At 40.3% G+C, this 24,598-nt stretch overlaps 1 protein-coding gene across 2 annotated transcripts in view; it reads left to right on the top strand.

Moving 5' to 3' along the window:
- Positions 1-5,380: 5,380 nt before the first annotated feature.
- Positions 5,381-24,598, top strand: part of XIRP1 (xin actin binding repeat containing 1) — a 34,879-nt gene continuing 15,661 nt past the window's right edge. Inside the window, exon 1 of one of the 2 annotated variants that reach the window (XM_089673138.1) lies at positions 5,381-5,491. The gene's annotated coding sequence lies outside the window, so the exon portion shown is untranslated. The remainder of the gene's footprint in view (positions 5,492-24,598) is intronic. The other variant, XM_089673139.1, reaches the window with a different exon arrangement.

Consider the following 24,598-nt stretch of genomic DNA (forward strand, 5'->3'; position numbering starts at 1 on the left):
CCAGGTTAATGTGATTCCCTTTCTAGTACCTCAGTTGTGTTTGAAGTCTATATGTATTTAGACTATATGTGTACACACATGCCTCCATGGAATGACATCAGACAGTACTATTTATACACTAAGGATCGTGTTAATGACATGATATATTAAATGAGGGTGCTGTTATATCCTAATTGGTTGGTTTCCAAACTGTGAGTTAATGTAGAACACAGGAAAGAATAGTCCATAAAGTGCATGAACATTGAATTCAATATTTTTTAATTTTAAGTCTGAGAAAATATGATATTAATGTTTGTTAGAAATACATGTGTATGAGATCAGTTCAATGCAAATACTCTTATCACTGTAAGTTTATGTTATAAAACATTTGGTTCTATGTATAATGGTTTTTCAGGTATGTACATGGGGGTAGAAATATTTTCTCATTACGTGTATAAATTATTTTTCCTACTTCACTGTGCTGTACCATGGTGCTGCTTTACTGCTCTTTATTCTCAATTTAAATCTTAGTCAAGTCTGACATACATTCCCTATATGGCTGCATTATTGCAGTGATATATAGCTCTTGTTAATGATATATATCTAGTTGTTAATCCATAAATCTTTGTATTTAATACAACTGTGGAAATATAGAAACAGCAGGTAGTATGGCATATTGCTTAAATAAACATTACAATAATGACTCAAATATGTTGACCAATAAAAAGTATATACAGGAAACATGTGTATATGGAATACATTATAGTATCCTCTGGTGTACAAATCTGTAAATGTGTATTTCCCCAAACCATTGACACCTATTATTTTATTATTTCTCCACAAAGTGTCCTATAAGCTCTGTATTTCAGTATTTTATGACTGACTACTAAAATGACTATGATTGGTTGTTCTTGGCTTCTGAATACACTGCTCTTTGATTCAGCATTAATAAGTCGTTTAATATCTTGTACACCTTGATAACACATTTACAGTAGAAAATTAACTAAGGAAAAGACAAATATTGATATAAAAAAAATCCCTGAAGTCTTCCACCCTCTTTGCAGCATTTAAAAGTCCTTTTTCACTCCATATCCCACTGTTGAGTCAAGTCACCTGTAATTTCCCTTGTGTTTTACAACTATACTAACTGTTCCCAAAAATGAGTCCAGCAGAACAAAGTTTAAGAAAGTGGCCAATAGAAGTAGCCAAATCACATTTAGACCAGGCTTACCACCACAGCTCAGGCTTCACTGAGGACAGTCTGATCTGCTTCAGATGTCAAGGTGATGACAAATTTCTCGTCATCTTTCTGTAATACGAGAACTGCATACAAATACATTTTAATGACTGCATGCACCTTCCTGGCCATTTAAAATCTGGCTTGATATCTGTTGACCTTAAATGCCAGTTGTGGCCCATGCATAGTTCAGTTACTGGCACAAGAAATATAAATCAACCATGTCTGCCCAACACTTAATACACCCTCCTCCTAGATAGGTGTAAGGATAAGTAAATGTAGTTTGGCTCATTGAAGTCAATGGAGCTAGTTTGTTTTGTTAGCCAAATTTAGTTTTGGCTCACTGTACTGTATCTAGTGAAGCTGGAAATTTTCTGGGTTGCAGTATAACTCTCAGTTTATTCAAAAAATATGTGATCGGAGCCTAATATAAACACCCACATTATGGCACCATCCCAAACTTTCCAATTTAGAAAACAACAAAGTGGGTAGAAACACCTATTACTAGTTAGGGATATCTCACTCAAAAAAAGGGGAACTTTACATGTGCCTAACAATGGGAACTATATACAACACAATTATATATAAAACATATGTTTATTGGCTCATCAAATTAAAAAGAATCATCCAGAACCGTGGCCTGTGGAATCTTGTTAGCTACAATTGATGACTTGGTTGATTTAACTCCTTTGGGCAGTATCTTGGGAGCTGGTATGGAATGGTTTTGGGCATGCAAAGTTGCATAATTGGAATAATGGTTGGAGGTCTATGGGACCATTTTTAGTATTACATATCTAATGACAACTTAATCTTGACTCCCCCCTTCAGTTTAATAAGATTTTAGATACACTGTACTTTACCCCCCTTATGGCTCTGGGTGGGAATACCTCTTTTTGATGAAGGTTATATACATTGAAGTCACAGTATATCATTGCATTATGTGGATTCATATGGATTAGTGGTGGCAGCTTTCCATGTGGCTCAGAGAGAAGAAACATATGGATTAGTGGTTTATCTCAAGAGTGGATCCTGAGGAAGCAAAATATGGCGAAACGCATCGATCCTACATACTTGTTATACACTACCATAATATCCATAAAGATTTTATGATACTGCTGGATTTTGATATTACATGTTTTTATGATAAATGATTCTTTTAATTGGATGAGCCAATAAACATGTTTTTATATATAATTGTGTTGTATATATTTCCCATTGTTAGGCGACTTCATTTACACAGATGTCAATGCAAGCTACACATGAAATCACGCAAAAACAGTGCACAAACCTTTTTCAAAGTCACTGCGACTTGAGTTGCACTGACTTGAACAGTTCCATAGTGGCAAAAGGGTGCTACTTGTCATGCAACTTTGATCTGTCAAGTCACATGACAAGCCGCACCAGTGTGAACCAGGGCTAAGTGTTAAACTAGGTAAATTTACCAGTGATTCTGCATTTGATTGGTTTGCTCTGGTCTGTGTTCCAGAGACTGCATGGTTGTTTGCTTTCCTTGTTCACCTAGAGAAGTACTGGGTATTGAAGGCAAGAAGGTTCTAGTCAGCAGTTTATTATATATGTAGCCCTAGCCAATAACTGGGTGTCCTAGCCCAGAGGATTCTGGGAGAGTGCATACATATCCTGGAGCCTAGAGCAGCTGGGTCTTCTTTCAGAGGGAAAATCGCAGCCTGGGGGGCTGTTCGCCCTCCCTGGGCACTACTGCCATGTGTATGCCAAGTGGAGGCCCCAACTGGGAGCTTGAAGGGCCTGAAGCTATTGAAGGTTACTGAGAGTCAAAGGAGGGGCTGTCATCTAAAGATCTGGTCTGGTACAACTGAGAACAAGTGCTTGCAGGATACTGGTAAGAGGCAGCCATTTGTCCATAAGCATCAGGGAGTACAGACAAAGGTGGGAGATCCTAGAGACTGAGTGCTGCTGCTGCCACCCCTCCTGTGTTAGAAGATCAACCGAGTGTTTGAAAAAGAGATAGTGTCCTGAAGAGCACAATCTATCTAATTCTTTGTCAAAGAACTTTGCTTGGACTGTCCACAGAGGAAGATTTAACTTCCTCAATACTGCTGAGGAAGTTGTTCTCACATTTATTAATAGGAGTTATTGGAGAATCCCACCACTTCCCACTCCTACCCAAGTTCAATCTTTAATAAAGCATCAGAAAATTATCCCCTAGCCTGTTTCTTGAGCCAGTGGGGTGACTGTGCACGTGTGCCTGGCTGCAGGGTGATTACAGGAAAAGACCTAGGGACCTACAAAATTGCTACACATGGAAGGGCACCATTGGTGTATTTATGATCATGCTGGTTTTGTTGGCTTTTCTTGGTCCATCCTTCTAAAGAATTTTTAGAAGAAAGCTGATTTTTATCTGTTTATAGGAAATAAATCAAAGTATAAGAACATACAGTAGTTCAGCAGAAGACTTCCATGATATAAAAAAAGGGTCCATACCACAATCCTTTAAATTCAGGTCACTTGATTATTTTATTCAGCTTGCTTGCTGTTGCTATAGCCTAAAATGAGGGTTAACTGCAGCGGCTCAAGTTGGTAACATAATGTAGTGCGTATCATTCGAAAAATGGCACCAGGGACATCAAAATATCAGTAACAAGTTCGCCTTCTTTATCATATTGGACCAACTTTTACGGGCCAATTTACTACTTTTACCCTTTTTTGGCTTTTAGTTAGGAAAATATGAACCCTATAAAAATATATAGCAGACCCAGAAGAGGGACATCTGTGAAAAAACTAAGGACAAAAGGATTTGGGTCCCAATGAGGGACAGGTGGGAGCTACAGTAAGTAGTCTCTAGGTATTTTTAATGAGCCGTTAAATGAAAACACTCAGGTCTATTAGTCTACATTCCTTGCTTTAAGCATCCTGCAGCAGAAATGTTTATCTAGTTTCACGTTACAGAGCCGATGTCCACTGTCAGGTGTTGAAGAACCCTCCATATTCTCAGTAAGAAATGTGAAGGTGCTCGATGTGTGTTAGGGCTGTTGACATAAGACAGTCAGTAAAAATCAGAGTGGCTAATCTGTGAATGTTGACATCTCTCACATAACCTAAAACTGCCCTGGTATATAACGACCACACAAAACTGGAAAGCATATTGTACAAATATCATTTGAATTCTACAAAGTTAACAATAAGGTTTGTCTACATTTCAATTTTGATCAAGTCAATGCAAAGGGGATCCTCCTTAGAATGTATACCATTCTAAGTACCAGCTGAGATTTGATCCTTCTATGGGCAGGCAGGTTGTATTGAAGTTAATCCATCAAACCACTTCAGTACAACCAGTCTGTCAGATTTCTTGTGCACCATTACTGCCAGCAACGATGGCCGCCCCCCCGTAATCATTGTGTTCTGCAGGCAGAGAAGACTCCCTGTCAGCAGAACACAAAATCTCTGCAGAAGGAATCTCCCCACCAACACTGACTGTGTTGATGGGGAATTGAGAGATTTGCATAATCTATGGCTTGCCTTATTGATATCTGTGTTACTAATGGTGCCATATATTCTGGCACTTTTCCACTACAAGTTTTCTATTGTTCATACTCATACGTTCTATGGTTCCCCTAATCAGACATAAATACAACATGATTGCACAACATTCGCACCACAATCTGACCTTTCATCAACACAATGGAGTAGGTGAGCACAAACCATCAAGACGATATCTCAGCAATTTCTACTCCCTTCTGGTGCTTAAACTGAGATAAACAGACATCGCAAAAAAGAACAAAATGATCATTTATGGCTCTGGTCATTTGTGGATAATGACACATTACTGTGTATGAGTACCCTTAGGCTTTTCCTGACTGTAACTTTCAGAACACCTTCATCTTGGTATAACTTTTAGACCCTTCTAAGGTGTTCCTACAAATCCTTAAATCACTGACACCATCATCATAAGCCAGGGTGTCTGACAATGACTCAGCCAGAGTCCTAACATACCTCATTTCCAAACACTCATGAGCTATGTGTTCCTTAAGGTTCATACGTACCTGATGTGTCTCTCTCCTTTGGTTTCAGCAGAGTAATGGTTGACTCAAACTCATAGAATAGCAAAGCACTTGCAATACCCTAAAAATAGCTATGTAGGTTCATCGTCCCAACATAGCTCTGTGCCCTGATAAAAACAGCTGCCACTTGCTAGACACACAGAAACAAAGTTGCAGGTCCTGACAAGGACGCAGGGAGCTGATCAGCCTACTTGGGGACTTTCTTCTTTTCACCACGCTCTGGACCTTGCCTGTTTTTGTAAGTCATCCTTCTTAGCAATAGTTTAATCTTAAGGTATAAGGATGTTTAATAGCAGAATGCATGCTTACAATTTGAATCCATTTGCTCAGTTTTAGTACGTTTTGTTACATTTAGTATTATATTCAATGTTTGAGTTTGATTTAATGGAGCTGAGAATATTAATACTGTGCTGCAAATATGTATGTAATCAGCCATTTATAATGATAGCTTTAGGCTATTTCCACTTTGAGTTGCATATTGTGCTCCTTGACATTTAGTCTTTTGTTTGCTGGTTTGACATTTCTGTTGCTTGATTTTAGTTGTACCTCTAGTGAGAATTTGTAACTTATAATTGCTGCATTAGTCTCATATAACTTAGGCCGGATTTATTATGAAAGAGAACTTGGTGTGAGAGAGGGATAAAGAAAAGAAGAAAAGGGATAGAGAGGAGCTTGATGTGCTGATATTTGCAATATGACAGAATTGAGTTATGCTTCCAATAAACAAGACATGTCTGTGCCTACTGGAGACATGATGAGTAATTATCAATATTGGTAATGCTTGTTATTGCACAAAGGATTTTAACCAGTCATATTGATATGCAGTTTGGAGGAGGACAGGCAGACCGACCCTTGTTGAGATATGCCACAATATGATGGTACTAATATTTCAATTGGTCACAGGAAGTCAGCTGTATCAAGGAAATAATAATTATTATTATTATACAGTATTTATATAGTGCCAAAAGGTTTGCTCAGCGCTGTACATTATAGTGGGAGACAGTACAGTAACAATACAATACACGAGGGGTTCGAGGGCCCTGCTCCTTGGAGCTTACAATCTAGGAGGGAGGGAATAGTGGTACAGGAGGAAATGGCTGTGGGGGATGGAGTGGTAGGAGGAGTGGAGGAGATCGGCTGTTAGGTGAGGGCGGGGTAGGCTTCCCTGAAGAGGTGGGTTTTCAGGGTGCGCCTAAAGGTGAGGAGGGTAGGTGACAGTCTGATGGATTGGGGTAGTGAGTTCCAGAGGATGGGGAAACCCTGGAGAAGTCCTGGAGTCGGGCATGGGAGGAGGAGACCATGGAGCTAGAAAGTAGGAGGTCATGTGAGGAGCGAAGAGTACGTGTTGAGTGGTATTTGGATATCAGGTCGGTGAGGTAGTTTGGGGCAGTATTATTAAATAATCTCTCTGTAGTATCACATCCTTATGTTTTTGAAAATTAATGTGTTTGTAAAGCCAAAACATTGTTTTTAGCTTTGGATAGTTTTTCTGCCTGTGTCCAGTGAGGGAGGTTGTCCCAGAGACAAAGCAGGAAGTTAGAGAAGATCTTGGAATACCAATGTATAAGTGGTCACCAGAACAAGTTGCCCCATTGAAAGATTCCCCCTGTTCCCCCGTTCTTGTGACGACTCAAAAATTTTGAATTTCCCATCAATTTTTGTACCAGAGACAATGGTCATCTGGACCAATAGTGTGGGTGGATCTACCCAGCTGGGATGCAGACAGCAATAAAAACCTGACAGGGGTTTCAAGCCTTCCCCAGTTTATCCAAAATGTGAAAAACAATTGACTTAACATACACTTTGAAGTGCACTTGTCATAGGAGAAATACAGGAGCTGCCATTGCTTGCCAATTTTTGTATATGCATTTTTTTTGGGATGTTCTGCTGACCCACGTTAAAATTTCTGAGTCAATGACACAAAACGAGTATTTAAATCAGGAAATTTTTTTTTTCTGGGTCAGGGACTCAATTATTGAAACAAGAAGGTGAGCATGATAACCTTGTATTTGGCATTTGCAGAAGGGGAATTCAGCAATGGAAGCCTTGGTGCTTCTATTATGGTCTGTTCTCTTCATTGTGTTTTTCAACTTAAAATATAAGATGCACCCATTAGGAACTCTGTTTAACAAAAAAAGAAGGTGCACCCCAAAAACAACCAAGGGACCTATATCCAAGGGCTGCTTTTGATTTAATTGACTGATTGGAACCATGAAGTTGTTAGCACTTCCACCTAGCAGCACTAGGGTGGTTGGTTCGAATCCCCACCACAGCACTATCTGCATGGATTTTGCATGTTCTCCCTGTACCTGTCTGAGTTTCCTCCAGGAACTCTGGTTTCTTCCCACACTCCAAAGACATTCTCCTGTCTAAATTGGCACTAGTATGTGTATTAACCTCCCTAGCGGTATTCCCGAGTGTAGCTCGGGGTAAAATTTCAGTACCAAAAGTGGTAACCCCCGAGCTACACTCGGGCTTACCATGCGGCGCTGCATATGGAGTCCCTGAAGAGCTTACCTTGTCCTTCGCTCCCACGATGTGTCCCCTGCAGCGTCCCCGGCCATCTCCTCCGGCCGATGCCGGCATCCAGCTTCTGTGTTCCGGTCCCTGTGACGTCGGGACGTACGGGCGCCACCGGCGGCGGGAAATTTGAAAATTTTAAAAAATGTCATTTTTTTTCAAACAAATTTTACATAGCAAAACATTGCTGTTTCAACCCATTTCACATACATTTTGTCCCGAGTGCTTTGTCCTGTGCCCTGCCTGCATTTTGTCTGTTCTTTCTGCCTGGAAACTGAGAAAAGTCCATGGCATCCAAAAAGTGTCCCTTTAGGTCAAAAGCGGGTTTAGATCAGCTAGAGAACAGCGATAGTAAATCAGAACCACTTGCAGAATTGAGTGATAATGATTCGTGGGGAAATTCGTCATCAGACACTGAAAACGATTTTGCGACTTTGCTCAGCAATGTGCGAACTTGGCACTCTATTTCAAATTTCAGTGTTTTTGGTTTGATTATATTATTGAATTAAATGTATTATTATTATATTATTATTTTTTATGATTATTTATTAAATTATAATTTATGATTTCATGTTTCAAATTTTATCATACCCGGGATGTTTACTAGACTCTTGTTTGGACAGATTCCAGTGAGTTATTCCTAAAAATTACAGCCTACAATAAAAAAACTACATATTTCCATGCAAAATAATGGTACCACTTTCAGCACCAAAAATCTGAAATAATCAGACCGCTAGGGAGGTTAATGTGAGTTAAGGGCCTTAGACTGTAATCTCCTTGAGAGTTAGGGACTGATGTGACTGAGCAATATATGTAAAGGGCTGCATAAATTGAGGCTATATAAAGTACCTGTAATAAGAATAAATAATAAAGCTCCAACTTAATGAGACAGAGGTTTTCCTACAAATTGTGACCAGCCAGTGATTGAGTGACTGGTCAGATGTGTCATGTTTACGTATCTGACCCCGTAGTACTTCAGTTGCATGATGTGGACTATATCCCCATTGTGAGGTTTCAATGTGGAGTATAAAATCATTAAACCTTGCGTGCCTCTGAAAAAGTATTGCCCTGGCAACCAGTCATTGCATTTGCTTGTAAGGAAATGAAAAGTGGAAAACAAAGGATTTATATGAGCAGTAAATCCACTTTTTTCAGGTATGTTATTTTTTTGATCTCCTATGTTACGTTTTCAAATTCCCATTTATATTCCTTTTTATTTTCTTCCTTCATTTTTCATATTTTTCATATAGTAAGAAAAGTTAGCTGAAATTAAGTATCGGGTACCACTACCACTTGCTACCATTTTAAAATAAAATTATTTTCACAAAACACTCTTTATAAATATAGCCATTTGGTGGAGCCAAGTTATATCTAAAGCCATTCCTTTGGATGATGAAATGGATGAAAACCTTGTCAGGTTTATTTTGTCCCTATAGGGAGATTTTCTTTCACTTTCTGCTCTGCAAACTGCACAGGAAGAAGGAGGATTTTGTTTTTCAAAATGGTGTCCCCTCTAACCTTTCCCTACTATATCCAAAATGTGAAAAAAAATTGCTTTAGATACACTTTAGCTGGTATATATAAGCCCCTTGTAAACTGCTTATCCAGTAACTTCTAAAATTGTTTAAAACATTTTGATTATTTTTTTTCTTTATATCCTAAATTATGCAAAAATCTATATTTGTAAATATTGAAATTCTTCATCCTGCTTTAGTAGACTCCATCCTCATCTATTATATTTTAGGACAGCAGTTTTTTTTTCTTTCGCACCAGTATCTGAAGTGGTCATGGGTGTGGTATATACAGCCCTGGGGCTAGCCAATATTCTGTTTAAAATGCCTGGGATGCTTCTGTAAAGAAGACAAGACTAGGTCAGGACAGCTGCCTAGTGGTAGAGGAGGCTACATCCTGGAGCCGGAGGACAGCTGGGGAGGACCTCAGTACAGTGTGGCTCTTAGAATACCCTAGCCGCATTCCTGTGTTAGACTAGACTTTTACAAAGACTGAAATATATCATAGTGTGATCTATTTTGCTGCAATCAGTCTCTCACAGCAGATGTCTCTAGAAGAGGTGTGACATATTTCTATTTATTTTCTTGTATTTCTGTCAGCCTAACAAGAATGTGTGCTGTAAAAAGTCTTGGAAATGACAAAGAAAACTATGCTTACTTGTAGGAAAGGTTTACTTATGGTACAAGTATCTAAACCTCTGTATACAGCCTTAAAAGTATCTATCATAACTTGAAACACCTGTATGAGAAGCTTCAGATGCCATTCTCTGACTTCTAGGCTGCATAATAGTTCCAAAACTAGTGATGTCACCTGCAATTAAGCTGAATAATATCGTGAATAAGTTTAGCTGCACTGTGAACAATCTGTCAACAGGCAAACCTCAGTGCCGTGATAGTGCAAGCAGATCCCATTCCATCCAATGTGATGTACATCTGGCTCACCTTCAAAACCTTGTTCTGCATTGCAAGAAAAGGAAGCAGGCCTTTGTGGTCAGTGTGTAATCAGCCCTTCCATGCTCTCCTTATTTACCTATTTAGTTTAGAGTGTGGCATGGTAAACCAGGAGAACAGGAGAAGAGGATGACCTGCAAGGCTGGATCTAGCATGTTTGATGTGGGGGTGCAGTAAAAAATGTCAGGGGGGCAGAGGATGCAAGGTCAGCAGGGCAGTGTATAGGAGTCTGTAGGGCAGTGTATGACGGTCTGCTGGATGGAGGACAGGGGGTCAGTAGGGAAGTGTACAGGAGTCCGTAGGGCAGTGTATGGGGGTCTGCTGGACGGCAGACAGGGGGTCAGTAGGGAAATGTATAGGGGTCAGCAGGACGGAGAACAGGGGGTTAGCAGGACGGAGGATAGAGTGTCAGCAAGATGGGGGACAGGGAGTCAGCAGGATGAAGGTCAGGGGGTCAGCAGGACAGAGGTCAGGGGGTCAGTAGGGCAGTGGACAGGGGGTTACCAGGGCAGTTAACAGGGGTCAGCAGGATGGAGGACCAGGGGGTCAGCAGGATGGAGAACCAGGGGGTCAGCAGGACAGGTTACAGGGGGTCAAATCCCCCCATTCCCCCTCTTAACCAATATCCCACCAGCTTCTCCTAGCACAAATAACCCGCCCCAATTCCTCCATGTAGCTGCAAAAATCCAACCCCCCCCCCGGAAATTGCTCTACCCAACTCAAATAGCCCCCCCCATCCCTCCTCCTCCACAAACCTTTTAGTTGAACCCAAGCTAGTCCCAGTAAAATACCCCACCTGTATGTTGTTCCAACCCCCCTCCAAAAAAAGAAAGATAATAAGGGAAAAGGTTATAGAGCCGGAGGAGGTATGCTGCGCTGGGCTGTACTCTCCTCCTCCTGTCAGAACAGCGATTCTCCATGTAGCAGATGGCACAGGATCACTCTTCATCGGGCTCTACACACAGGTTTGATTAGCCGCCCCCTATGTCTTCCAAGGGCTGCCCATCTCCAGCAGTGAGAAATGTGGACAGGGGGCATGTAATCAAACCTGTGTGTTCAGCCCAATGAAGAGCGATCCTTTGTCACCTGCTGCATGGATGATCGCTGTTCTGACAGGAGGAGAGCACAGACTGCACCTCCTCTGCACTCTATTGCAGTGATTTCTATCGGACGTTCCGATTTAGTTCATTGATCCAGGCTGCCCCCCCACCCGTCTTGTCCCAGACCTGGGTACGGAAATGAGGAGAGGAGCTCAGCAGCCAGCCAGAATTTTAGAGGGGTGGCAAGCTTCTGGGGGGCGAAGTCCACCCCAGAACCCCCCCAGATCTGGCCATGATGACCCCGTGGCTTTTTGTTGTAATGCATCATTCAGGCTTTATATGAGGATTAAGAAAAGGCAAAGTTAGAGGTTCTCCTAACTAGACATGACAGCTCAAACCCCACCCGCTGATATCTTCTCTGCACTGCCTCAGTTGTCCGTTGGAGCCTTCAGGTATATGCATTACATCCAGGTATGGGGAAGCATATGGAATTCTCCCTCTTCCTCCTACAATGCAGTACTCAGGCCCGAGCTTCCAATCCTTAGGCCCAAACACTGTCACATGGGGCTGGAAGGTCAATAACCCGTGTGAGCTTTGGTGAGCTTTGATTGACATGGGGCTTGTAAATCAGGAATTCTGCAGATGAAAAGGAAGACAGGAATGCACAGGGAAGGTATCGGTGGTTGTGGAGCATAGGGGAGTCCCTAGTCAAGAAAACTCTAAATGGGCAAAGTGACAAATTCTCTTTAACAATGCATGCAGGCTCAGGGAGGTGCTGGTACTATGGAAGAGACAGTACTTGCAAATGGCTATAGATTTACTCAGTGTGTGGTGTGGGAGCCACAGAATAAAAGATTTAATCTTTTGTGGATGGTATTCTAGATATCATGCCACATCACTAAACAGAAATACCAATCTTAGCAACTGTGAACGATAACTGGACTTTTGAGGCACTACATATTAACAAGGGAAAGGAACAATGTAGTATCCCCATAAGCAAGTTAATGCTCTATTGTCCGTAGAAGGCAACTCATCAAGGGCAATGCCCAATATATGGATTTTCCAGGTCCTTTTTGACAGTTCTCGAAAGGCAACCTTGGACTCAACACGTTTCCTGGACTGTAAAATATGTTTCTTTAGGAGTGCCAAATACTATTTAAGATATTAAAAGAGTAACAAACATTCACATAGTACATATTAAATTATTAAATTCCGAATGAATTAGATATTGCAGTGAAATACCTCCTGTCCTCCTAGGTAGATGGAGTGTTGAGCTCAAACTGCAACCTGAGCAGGGGACCCAAAAATCCCATTTAGAAAGAGGTCCATCTCTGGAATCATGGCTGGCACACTTTCCGCATGGCAGTCAACAAAACACTATAATAGAATGTAAATGGATAAGGATAACGACAATCTATGTAATCAAGTATGTCATCTATATTATATCATAAAGAATCAGCTAAGCTAATCTGTGATCTAGCCTTACAGCAAAAATATAGATTCTGTCCTCAAATGAGGTTAAATTAGAGTAATGTGCATTGAAAGGCTTAAAAGTTGATAATAAAAACACTAAAAAGTACTGTCTCTAGTTTTTTCTTAGTAAGCTATGGGCATATGGAGAAAAGATTATTCCCTGTATAGCAAAAAGATTCAGAATAAATGGCCTTAGCATAGACAGTTTATTATTATGTAATATATTGCAGCTTACCAATCATTCAATGTGGTGGCTGCATTAGTTTTCTTTCTTTGGCTTTTTCCCCTCTGTGTTCACTTGGTAATCTGGCCAGTAACACACCTCCTGTGAACAGGTGCACTCTTGGACAGCAGCATTGTCAGTCTGGGACGAGGCTCGTGTTGGATGTACTAGCAAATTTAAATATACTAATAAACTGAAGCCAAACGCCAACTAATACTTTATAAGCTGTTACAGCAAAAGTTTTTTTCCTTTTAGGATAAAATGTTTACATAATTAAACACTGATCATTGTAAGCACCCCTGGCAGTGTTAAATGACTTGTCTCATCTCTGTAACTGATACATTCTACTGGAGAACTTTTGAAAACAACAGACTTACTGGCTGGATCACCAGATGTAAATACAACATAAAAGAAACAAAGTCTAAAAAAGAACATGAATGCAGCCATCACATCTAAGAAATGGTAAGCTGCAATATAATCAAAGTTTGTATGGGCGGCACAGTGGCTTAGTGGTTAGCACTTCCACCTGGCAGTACTAGGGTTGTTGGTTCAAATCCCAGCCACGGCACCACCTGCCTGGAGTTTGCATGTTCTGCCTGTGCCTGCGTGGGATTCCTCCAGGTTCTCCGGTTTCCTCCCACACTCCAAAGACATGCAGGAAGGTCAATTGGCTCCTGTCTAAATTGCCCATAGTATGTGTATGTATGAATGTGAGTTAGGGACCTTAGATTGTAAACCCCTTGAGGGTTAGGGACTGATGTGAATGTACAATATATATATGAAAAGCGCTGTGTAAATTGACGGTGCTATATAATTACCTGAAATAAATGTTTGAGTTTAATACTGCTTTAGGTAGCACTCATACGTTCAGAGTTGCAGCTGATTACTATGATGGAATAAGAAAAGCAGGCATTTAACTGGAGAAAAGGTGAGGTTAAGAAAATAAAATCCAAGATTAGTTTATACCTTATAACCTTCCAAACTGTACATCAACTACCAGGATAGACATTTGGGAGCTGTCTGTTTTGGATAGAGATGTGAAACGCTGTCAGGTTTTTATTGCAGAGTTTTGGCTGGAGGTGGGCTTTAGAAACGGCATTTTGAAGAGCTTCCAGCATTAGTAGGAATAGATATACTACACAGAAAGCATTTGAAAGGAACTATTTATATAAGATCTTGTAACTTTTTTAGAAATACTGCTACATTTATTCTATATTAGTTTAGAATGAGTAAACTATTCTGGCATCTGTAATACAACCCCATGCTTTACAGCCATCCATACAATAGAATGTGTATCCATGAATTGGCAGGGCCATGAATGGCTGACAAATATAAAGTCTCCCAGATTAGACTGACACACTGGTTTCTTATCCAGCTATTATGAGTGCCTAGCCATCTATGAGAATTCCACAAGACAGGCCACAGCAGAGGCGCCAGAGATTACTGAGCCCTTTGTCAGAGCACATATTCCATTCAGTGCAAGGGAGGATGTGTCCGGGCTGCCTCTTCATTTATCACTGACTGCCAGGCACATTATACCCAGGGCAAATATTGTGACAAGGTTACCCGTTGGCAGCAGCACTTGTTGAGTGATAAATTCTACAGTTTGCAATTTGAGATTCTCCTTCTAATTTTGGTCCTTTCAGATTCATGAAATTAAAGGGCAGATCAAAAGAGATCTTGAGAGGCTGACTTGCAAACCTGGAGGAAAGTAGAGGTGACTGCATTGCCCATAGCAACTTTGTTTTCTAGACTAAAGAAGGCTGTTATGGGCCCGCTTCTCCGTGTGGCAGAGGCACTTAAAACAATAGATACCTAAAATACCAGGAAAAGAAATGGGACTCTAAATTCCAGCTCTTACAAATAATTTATCAACCACGTGTCAAAAATATAAATATTAAAAAAATGGAATACAACTAAAATACAGCTATACATCAGCATAATAAGCATCAACCACAGAAGATTTAAAAGTTATCTGAACATCTGCTAAATACACTCTGGTGACCGCTTTCAAAGTTTATATATATATATACGCCAGTGCCAATTTGTTAGCATGAATGGGTTGTATTAACGTGCCATTAAACCCAAACAATTAAAACCTATCAATGAGTATGAACCTATGTTGTTCATACTCATTCACTCACTATGGGATTCATGGGCGGATCTAGGGGGTGCTGGGGTGGGCTATACCCCTCCAGATTTTAGTTGTGCCCCCCCCTCCAAAGCCACCCCTAGCCTGACACTATGGTACCATAATCTGACACCTTACCACCCTAATTTGCTACTTTACCGCCCTAGCCTGACACTATGCTGTCCTTGACTGACACTATACTGATCTCAGTTATGCGTTGTGTGGGGAGGAGGAGCTCTGCTGCCTGTGCTCAGGCTGTGTGCAGTGCAGGGATGAGAGAAGGAGTTGTACCCCTGTCCTCTGCCCTGCCAGCAGTGACCCCTGTCCTCTGCCCTACCAGCAGTGACCCCTGTCCTCTGCCCTGCCAGCAGTGACCCGTCCTCTGCCCTGCCAGCAGTGACCCCTGTCTTCTGCCCTGCCAGCAGTGACCCCTGTCCTCTGCCCTGCCAGCAATGACCCCTGTCTTATGCCCTGTTGACCTCCGACCCTCTGCCCCCTTGAATTTTTTACAGCACCCCCACATTGAACAGGCTAGATCTGGCCCTGATGGGATTTGTTTTCAGTATTCTGCAAAAAACTGGATGATCCTGCAGTTCTCTGTCCCTCCCTTCTTCGATGTCCCCACTGCAGTTGGGGATTTTGCAGAGCAGTGTTGGCAGCTAGTGCACATGATTAGTTTTCAGTGTATTTCTACCCTAAATATTTCCTCCCTTGTCATTATGGAGTTACACATGTGGGCGTATTCACAGTGGTAAATGACAGCCCACTCCCTCCCTCCTCTTGCATGCCCACTAACCAGCTAAACACAATGGGGGTGGGATATTACATCCTGAATGACGAAGGCTTCACCTCCCTATTATTCAAACACAGAGGCTTGAGGGGCGTGACACAGCCTGTAACTGGCAGAAATCTGCCCACACCATGTTATTGCAAAAAAGATTTGATTTCAACTATATATTTGTATGATGGTTTAAAACAGTTTATTATTATTAGTTTATTATTAATTATTTATTTTTACTCTGTATACCAAAGGCTGTTTTTTTATTTTGAACATGTGACTGGCAGCAGAGGACTAGAAGGTCTTACTGCCACTGTTTCCCTGCAGACAGACTGGGAAAGAGCTGGGTCATGTGACAGCTGTATACTGATTGGTAAAGAAAGAAGTTAAATTTTTTTTTATTAAAAAAATTACAGAAAGAGAAGGGATAATGTAAATTATACAGTGTGTGTTTAGTATCACTTTAAATAAATTGTATTTTTTTATTTAGAGTCACGTTGTTTTCCTATGACATTAGATATATATGATTTTGTGGGAGTGCCAGCACTCACAAATTGAATATTTGACAAGGGCCTTACCTCCTGTAAGGCCCTTGTCAAATAATAATAAATATTATTATTATTATACAGGATTTATATAGCACCAACAGTTTGTGCAGCACTTTGCAATATAAAGGGAAACAATACAATTTCAATGCAATAAAGGTTAAGAGGGCCCTGCTCATAAGAGCTTACAACTTATTACGGTGGGGCAAGTAGTACTAAAGGTTATATCTATGAAGGATGAGGGGTATACATAATATTACAAATGCCCAGTGACAGTTGAAATTTTGAAAACTCATCCAGAGCAAATATTTCAGTTTTTGGTAGACACATGGGAATGGTCTCACTCACTGGCATCATTCATTCACTCCTGTCTCAGCAGTAGACACAGCAGGTGTCTCACTTTTGTTGCTGCATTCCCCAGAAAAATATTGACAAGGGTAGCAGGACCTCCACACCATGGCTTGAACAGATTAAAGCAGTATTAAACCCCAAACCAATATATTGCAGCTTAGCACTCATTTGATGTGGTGGCTGCATCAGTTTTCTTTTTTAGGCTTTTTGCCATCTGTGATCCAGCCAGTAACATACCTCCTGTATTAGAATGCCCCGACTCTGGATGGAGGAGCACCCCCTGTGGGGGCATTCTAATACAGGAGATATGTTACTGGCTGGATCAGATATGGAGTAAAAGCCTAAAAAAGAGCACCTTTGGACAGCAGCATTGTCAGTCTAGGGGGAGGGGATCCACTAGCAGTTTTAAATACATTTACGAACTGAAACCAAGCTCCAGTTAACACTTTATAAGCAGTTACAGCAACATATTTTTTTCTTGTTTGGATAAAGGTTTTACATGAATAATTAAAAGCTGATCATTGTTAGCACCCCTGTCAGCTGTACATGGTTTGTCTCATCCCTGTAACTAATACATCTGCAAGACAGCTTGTTCATTTGAAAAACAACAGACTTACTGGTAGGATCACCAGGTGAAAATGAAAGAAAGAAAACTAATGCAGCCATCATATCTAAGATTTGGTAAGCAACAATATAATTAATGTTAGCTTTTGTGTTTAATACTGCTTTAAGTAGTCATGAACTAAACACAAAAATCTCACCTCGGGGGGGTCCACAATGGATAAAACTGGGTAGTTAGTTCAATTCACTGGTATCTTCCTTAAAAACTGAACTATAGTATTTAATTAGATTACATTTCAGCTACACAAAAGCCATCATTTGCAAAACTTGTTCAATGCAAATATGTACAACATAAAGATAGATAGACAGACAGATAGACAGACAGATAGATTGACCGATCGATCCATAAAGATAGATATTGTATCAGCATTTTTTTCAACTATTTGTCTTATATTTATACCTACCTACAAAAAATAAATCAAAATGGATAGCCAGAACTGGGGTTGGGTCTACTGTGCTCTTGTACTGACATGAGCAATATGATGTCTGCGCAGCCGGAGTAATAACAACAACATGAAGCTGGCAGGGCTGCATTGTGTCCAGTCTCTGGAATGGGGATTACAGGAGGTGACTGCAGACGACTAGTGCTGGGTGCCCAGTCTGGATGGGCTATGCTGAGTTTGCACTTTGTATTATAGACACAGGCAGGGCACCACTGTTGGTGTTCCTGCTCACTCTACAAAAACACAGGACCATGATGGATGCAAACAGGTGGGTTTTTATGTTCCACGCCACTGCTTAACCCTTGTGTGCAGTAAAGAACAACACAGCTATTCTTTATTATTGTTAATAATCTCTTACGGCGTCTTGCATCCCTTTTGGGAAAATAACTAACAATACCTATTACATAGAATTATTATGTGTCAATTTGAGACATTTTTGTATACAGTATGTCATCTCGCCTGTTGCAATACTACCATCCTCAGTATGCTCAGCTCTTCCTGCTAGCATTGACGTAATTACAATGCTGTAAGTTGTCTGATTTTGAATAATGAATAGTTTTATAATCTGCTTTATTTTAATAACAAAGTATTTTACTAGTTTAATTATTACTTTTACTTTTCAATACATTTTGATGTTATGAGTTATTTTTATAATATTTTATGTTTTTTTGCATCCATTGTATGAGACAGTTTGCAGGACTATTTTACAATTTAGGTGTCTATAATATACTTCATCGATTAAAAGAGAACACAAACTTAAAGCATGAATACTGTCATTGTACTACTTCTGGCAAAAAAAAAATATTGTCCATTTACAAATGTAATTGTTTTTATTTTTCTATAATTAATTTAATCCGATTTTTTTCGATTTTTGTCAATGTCAGAATAGATTAGAGTAATGTTCTGTATATCCTGACTCCAAAAATGGATTTCCATAAAATACAGAACATACTATGAGTTTAACTGGTTATTTAACCACTTGAGCTGTGGAAGATTTTACCCCCCTTCATGACCAGGCCATTTTTTGCTATTTAGTACTGCGCTACTTTAACTAGTAACTGCACAACGCTGTACCTAAATTAAACGTATATCTTTTTTTTCCACACAAATACAGCTTTCTGTTGGTGGTGGTATTTGATAACCTTTTTTTAATTTTTGCAATATAAACAAAAAAAGACCAAACATTCTGAAAAAAAATATTTTTTGCTTTCTGCTACAAAACATAACCAATAAAACATTTTAAAAAGTCTAAATTCTTAACTGAGAAGTAACAAGTAGACATATACAGTATTTTTATATTTTAATTAGGATATATATTTTGTAATACTACAAAATTTTTCTGTAAATCTGTTGATATATTTATGTATTACAACTGTTACCTCTCATGTAATTATGTAAAACTTTTTCCAATAAAAAAGTTTGTAAACAAAAAAAAAAGTCTAAGTTTTTAAACAGACAAACAATGGTATATATACTGGATTTTTTTATACTACTAATGGTGGTGACCAGCAACTTATAATGGGACTGTGATAGTGCAGCAAACTGACACTAACTGACGCTTGGGGGATCTGACTAACTGCTACTAACATCACCTATGACATTAACACAGTGATCAATCATAATACTTTATACTGTAACTGTACTAATGACACTGGCTGGAAAAGGATTAACATCTAGGGCAATCAAGGGGTTAAATGTGTGCCTAACTATGATTGTATGCCCCTTGAGGGTTAGGGACTGATGTGAATGCACAATATATATATGTAAAGCGCTGCGTAAACTGATGGTGCTATATAAGTACGTGAAATAATGATAATAATAATAATAACTATGTGTAATGTGTGTAAAGTGTGCTGCTTTTTACGAATAGATCTCTTAGGTTCTCATCCCTGCTTTTCAATCAACACAGAGCTCAAACAGGGAGATTGCTCCCTCTGTACAGAGCTCTGTGCTGATTGTCAACACAGAGCTCTGGGCTGTTATTGTACACAGCCAATCAGCACGTCCCGGCTATGAATCATTGACCAGGACTTGCTGATAGGCTCCCAAGGTGTACAATCACAGCAGTTGCAGATGGGGAAGCATTCAGTAACTTACGGGTAAGACGCCTTTCCTGTGGGCCGCCCATCAACAGTACATTGCAGGTGGGCGGTCCACAAGTGGTTAACCACTTGCCCTCCTGAGGATTTACCCCCCTTAATGACCAGGCCTCTTTTTGCTACTCAGCGCTGCACTAATTCAACTGATAATTGCGCGGTCATGCAATGCTGCACCCAAATGAAATTTATGCCCTTTTTTCACACAAATAGAGCTTTCTTTCGGTGGTTTTTGATCACCTGTGCGCTTTTATTTTTCACGCTATAAACAAAAAAAGACCAAAAAGTTTGAAGAAAAACAATATTTTTTACTTTCAGCTATAAAAAATATATAGTAAACTCAAAGTTAATTATAAATTTAGGCCAAAATTTAGGCAAAAATGGCCAAAAAACAATATTTTGGACTTTTTGCTATAAAACATGTCCAGTAAAAAAAAATTTAAAAATCAAATTTAGTCATAAATTTCTGCCAAAATGTATTCTGCGACATGTCTTTGCTAAAAAAAACCCAATATGTGTAAATTAATTGGTTTACGTGAAAGTTATAGCGTTTACAAATGGCAGTAAAGATACTGGTATTTTTAATTTTTTTTTATACTAATAATGGCGGCGATCACCGACTTATGGCAAGACTGCGGGACTGCAGCGGACATTCTGACACTGGGGCGGAACTGACTTGGGGTCACTGACCCCAGTGACACCAATACAGTGATCAGTGCAAAAAAAAAAACACTGACACTGTACTAATGGCACTGGGAGGAAGGGGTTAACTTCTTTATTTACTGAAAGGGTCAACTGTGTGAGGGGAGTGTTTTACTAGGGGGCGGGGGGTGTACTGCAGGGGGACATGCTGATCGGGAGAGATAAACTCTTCTCTCCGGCTCAGCATGTCAGGAGCTGACAGGGAACTGACAGAAAGCAGAGCTACTGCAGCCCTGCTCTCTGTCAGTGATTGCCGCTAATCGGTGGGACACAGCCTGTAACGACCAGCTGTGACCCGGCGACTGACATCCACGGCCGTGATCGGCGGGACAGGTAGGGCAGTGGCACACCTCGTGCGTGCCCCCTACCTGTTTTGCATACACACGTTTTAAAACGTGGTTTTGCCCAGCCGTGCCGCCCTGTCAATGTATTTCTACAGTGGCTGGGCGGTATGTGGTTAATGGATGGACTGGTTGGGTACTTTCAGAAGTGGAAAGTTTGGAGGGTTTCAGGTTTGATTTGTAGTATGTATTTAATCTCCCAGATTGTAAGCTCCAAGGAGCAGGGCCCTCCTATCCCTCTTGTATTGAACTGTATTGTTGCTGTATTGTCTCCCGTTATATTGTAAAGCGCTGAGCAAACTGTTGGCGCTATATAAATCCTGTATAATAATAATGACACGACAAAGAAATGTAACAACCCTAGACATTATTTGGGCACATTGTTGTAGTTCTACTGGGAGGTCTTACAATATAGGAAACCTTCAGTTGTAAAGCTTTTGTAGAATGCCAAAACACATGGTATCACAAAGCAAACAGTTTTTTGCTGGAACTTGTAGTTCTCCATCCTCTTGTACTGAAAGGCACTTGTAGCGGTGCGTTTACATAGCCAGAGTCATAAGGGTGTGCTGAAAAATTCAAATCTAAAAAAGAATTGCGAGCATCTCTAGTGCAACAACATGAGATGCCGTACAGTGCAATAACCTGAGATGCCGTACAGTGCAATAACCTGAGATGCCGTACAGTGCAATAAAAGAGAACAGCTCTGGCCCTGGAAAGGAAAGGCATTTTCTGAAATGTAGAAGTTGCATGCTTTCTCTTGGGATTCTAGATGTTTCAGGCCTTTCTCTCTATGTAGCCATGTCTGGCAGAATGATATGCTCACACAATGCAGCAGTCTATTTTTGGAGTTCTATATTTCACAGAAGCAATGAAAGAACAGGTGTTACCTCCAGTGCCAACCGACTGAGCGCAGTTTTGAGGTAAATCTGTTGTTTCTCCAGTCAGGGGCTTCCTGTGGGATCCAGGCCAGGGAAACACATAGTTGGAATGTTTTAAGGACACATGATGGTTATTTTGGCAGTCTTATCTTGTGACTAGTGATAAGAAACTGTTCTAAATTTGAGTCACTACTTAAGAGATTTATGTAGGACATGCTGAATGATCTAAAATAAACAGGCTGGACTATGAGGAAACACAGATGGAAATTGTTGCTGGCTTAATACATCAATTAGTGCATTAAAACTTTGTAAAAAAAAAAAAAATCTATTTAAGCATATGTTCTTAACTCAGTAAAGTACCTTCTATTGTTTTCAGCCTCCAAACCTCCAAATTCCTTTTTGCTGCTGTTATCTGATTTCCTGTTAGAAGGTGGCTACATTCGTTCTCCGTGTAGGAAAGTAGTCACCCTCTCTTGCCCGCTCCCAAGGACTAAGTATTATGGACTATGGGATTTGTAGCATGCGTAGAGCAATGCACATGACCTCAACTAAGTGCACTACTTGTTCCAAACACATGGAGTTTAGGGGGAAAAAAGAGGTTTAGGACCTTACAGAGGACATAAATAGAGAGGAAAAACAAAGTAAGAAACAATTTAATGAAAAATATATTACAGAGCCATTAAAGTGTTACTAAACCCACAACAGTAAAATCAGTCAGTGTATGCAGTAAAGCATGCTTATCATACTCAATGTGGAACCTAAGGGGTTAATCCTCTGCATTGTGTAAAAACACTGTTTAATCCTGTCTTTTCTGATCCTCCCCTTCTTCCACTGCCCCCCTTTTATCTCCTATCATGTGGATTCACTCTGCACATGCTCAGCTTGGTGTGTATTCTTAGATAGTTTTTTTTTCTTCTTGGGAGAGTGGTCAGACAGAGGACAGGGGTTCTGCATCATCCTAGAGCAAAATTAAAACTCCTCCTACAAGCTCTAACCATTGCTCTGCTGGATACTGATAGAAATCACAAAACTGCTCTAACTGCTGATGGGAAAAGGTATTTAGCAGTTTATATTTTCTACAATAATTGCATTTCCATGTTGTGTGTACTGTGGGAGACCAGATATAGTGAATGCAGAGTCCTGGGTTTAGCAACACTTTGAGTTGTGGACGTGTATAAATGATTTTTGGAAAAAAAGATATTGTTTAGAGTCCCTTTAACTGCTTCAGCTCTTCCCCATAGCAGAAATACTGCTACAGGGTGACTGCTGTGCGCAAAATCACGTATATATACATGATCTTGCATTCCCTGGTAGGGGGTGCATGCACGAGGCTGCATGTCACAGGCAGCTCCCAGTCATGAGGCAAATCAAAGCACTTACATCCTGGTCGCACCGGTCTGAGTTTGAATTCCAGTGAAGTCTCACAATTTCAAAGTTGGATGTCATTCCAACTTCAGGTGTGACTTGCAAGACACAGATGTCTATGCAAGTCGCACCTCAAGTAGAGCATGCACTACTTTAGAAATCGGTGCAGCTCTGACCAAATCGGAATCGCACTGACATGACCACTTTAATTGCAGACAATAGGGTGCAACTTGCCATGTGATTTGAACCTCGCATGACATGGCAAATCGCATGGCAAGTTGCACCCGGCGTGACCGGCACTTAATTGACAGCACCTCTTTTGTGGATCCTCACTGTAATTTTTTTTTTTTTTGAGGAGGGGATGATTCTTCTATTAGTAGGGTAAAGAAGCTGTTTAAGGGCTCATGTACACTGCAGCTGATAAACTCACGTTTAGGAGCTGTTCAGCGTTTTTTTTCAGCAGCCCCTGAACTCACCCTAATGTTTTCCTATGTGTCCATGTACACATCTTCGTTTACAGTTGTTTACAGGCAGTTGAATTTACAGTCGTTTTTTTAAACTTGTGTTCAGACGTCGATTTTATCAGCGTTTCAAGCGCAAAACGCATGTAAACGTGTCTAAACGCGGCAAATCGCATTTATAAGCGTTTGCATTTGAAATTTTTTTTCAACTCTTCCAGTTCCCGATGCTGTCCAGAGTCTTTATTTATCATGAAAAATGCATGCAAAGAATTTTCAAGGTGCTCAGATGGACAAAACACTTAACACAGGATGTTCCTACCAAGCTTGTCACACATTGGAAGGACCAATTCACACCTTCCCACCCTTGGAAACAAAAGAAATGTTGATGAGCAACTCACACCTAATTATCTCAACACATACTGCTGTCTCTGCTTCTACTGTGTTTATTTCTCTGAAATAGTCTGAAATAGTTAATATTTTACCACTTTTCAGTGCATTCTGGGCATTTGGGAGGTTCTCCTGTGCTTATCTTTAAAAAACGCTTCTAAACGCAAATGCTTCTAAACGCACATGAACGCATTATGCAAACGCAGCTAAATAGACTTTTTTTGACCTACGTTTTCCAGCAGTCAGATTCCATCGTTCATAAAATTCCCGTGTACATGGGGCCTAAAAGGTAGTTTTTATTTAATTGACAGCCTCTGAGTGTTCCCACTTGCGATTCTGAAAGTGTGATTTACAAGTGTTTTCTTGTGTCGCACATATAGCATCCCATTCACTTCAATGGGCTACCATGTGTGCGTTTGTCACCCAAAAGAAGCTCCTGCTCCTTTTTTAGGCAACAAGATTAGTGCAATTTTAAACGCATGTTTTTCCTGCGATTGCTGCACGAAGGACAATTACGGCAAAATCATA

The sequence above is a fragment of the Staurois parvus genome, unplaced genomic scaffold (assembly GCF_062004578.1).
Source record: "Staurois parvus isolate SC_StPar_1 unplaced genomic scaffold, SC_StPar_1.0 ptg000136l, whole genome shotgun sequence".
NCBI classification, from domain to species: Eukaryota; Metazoa; Chordata; class Amphibia; order Anura; family Ranidae; genus Staurois; species Staurois parvus.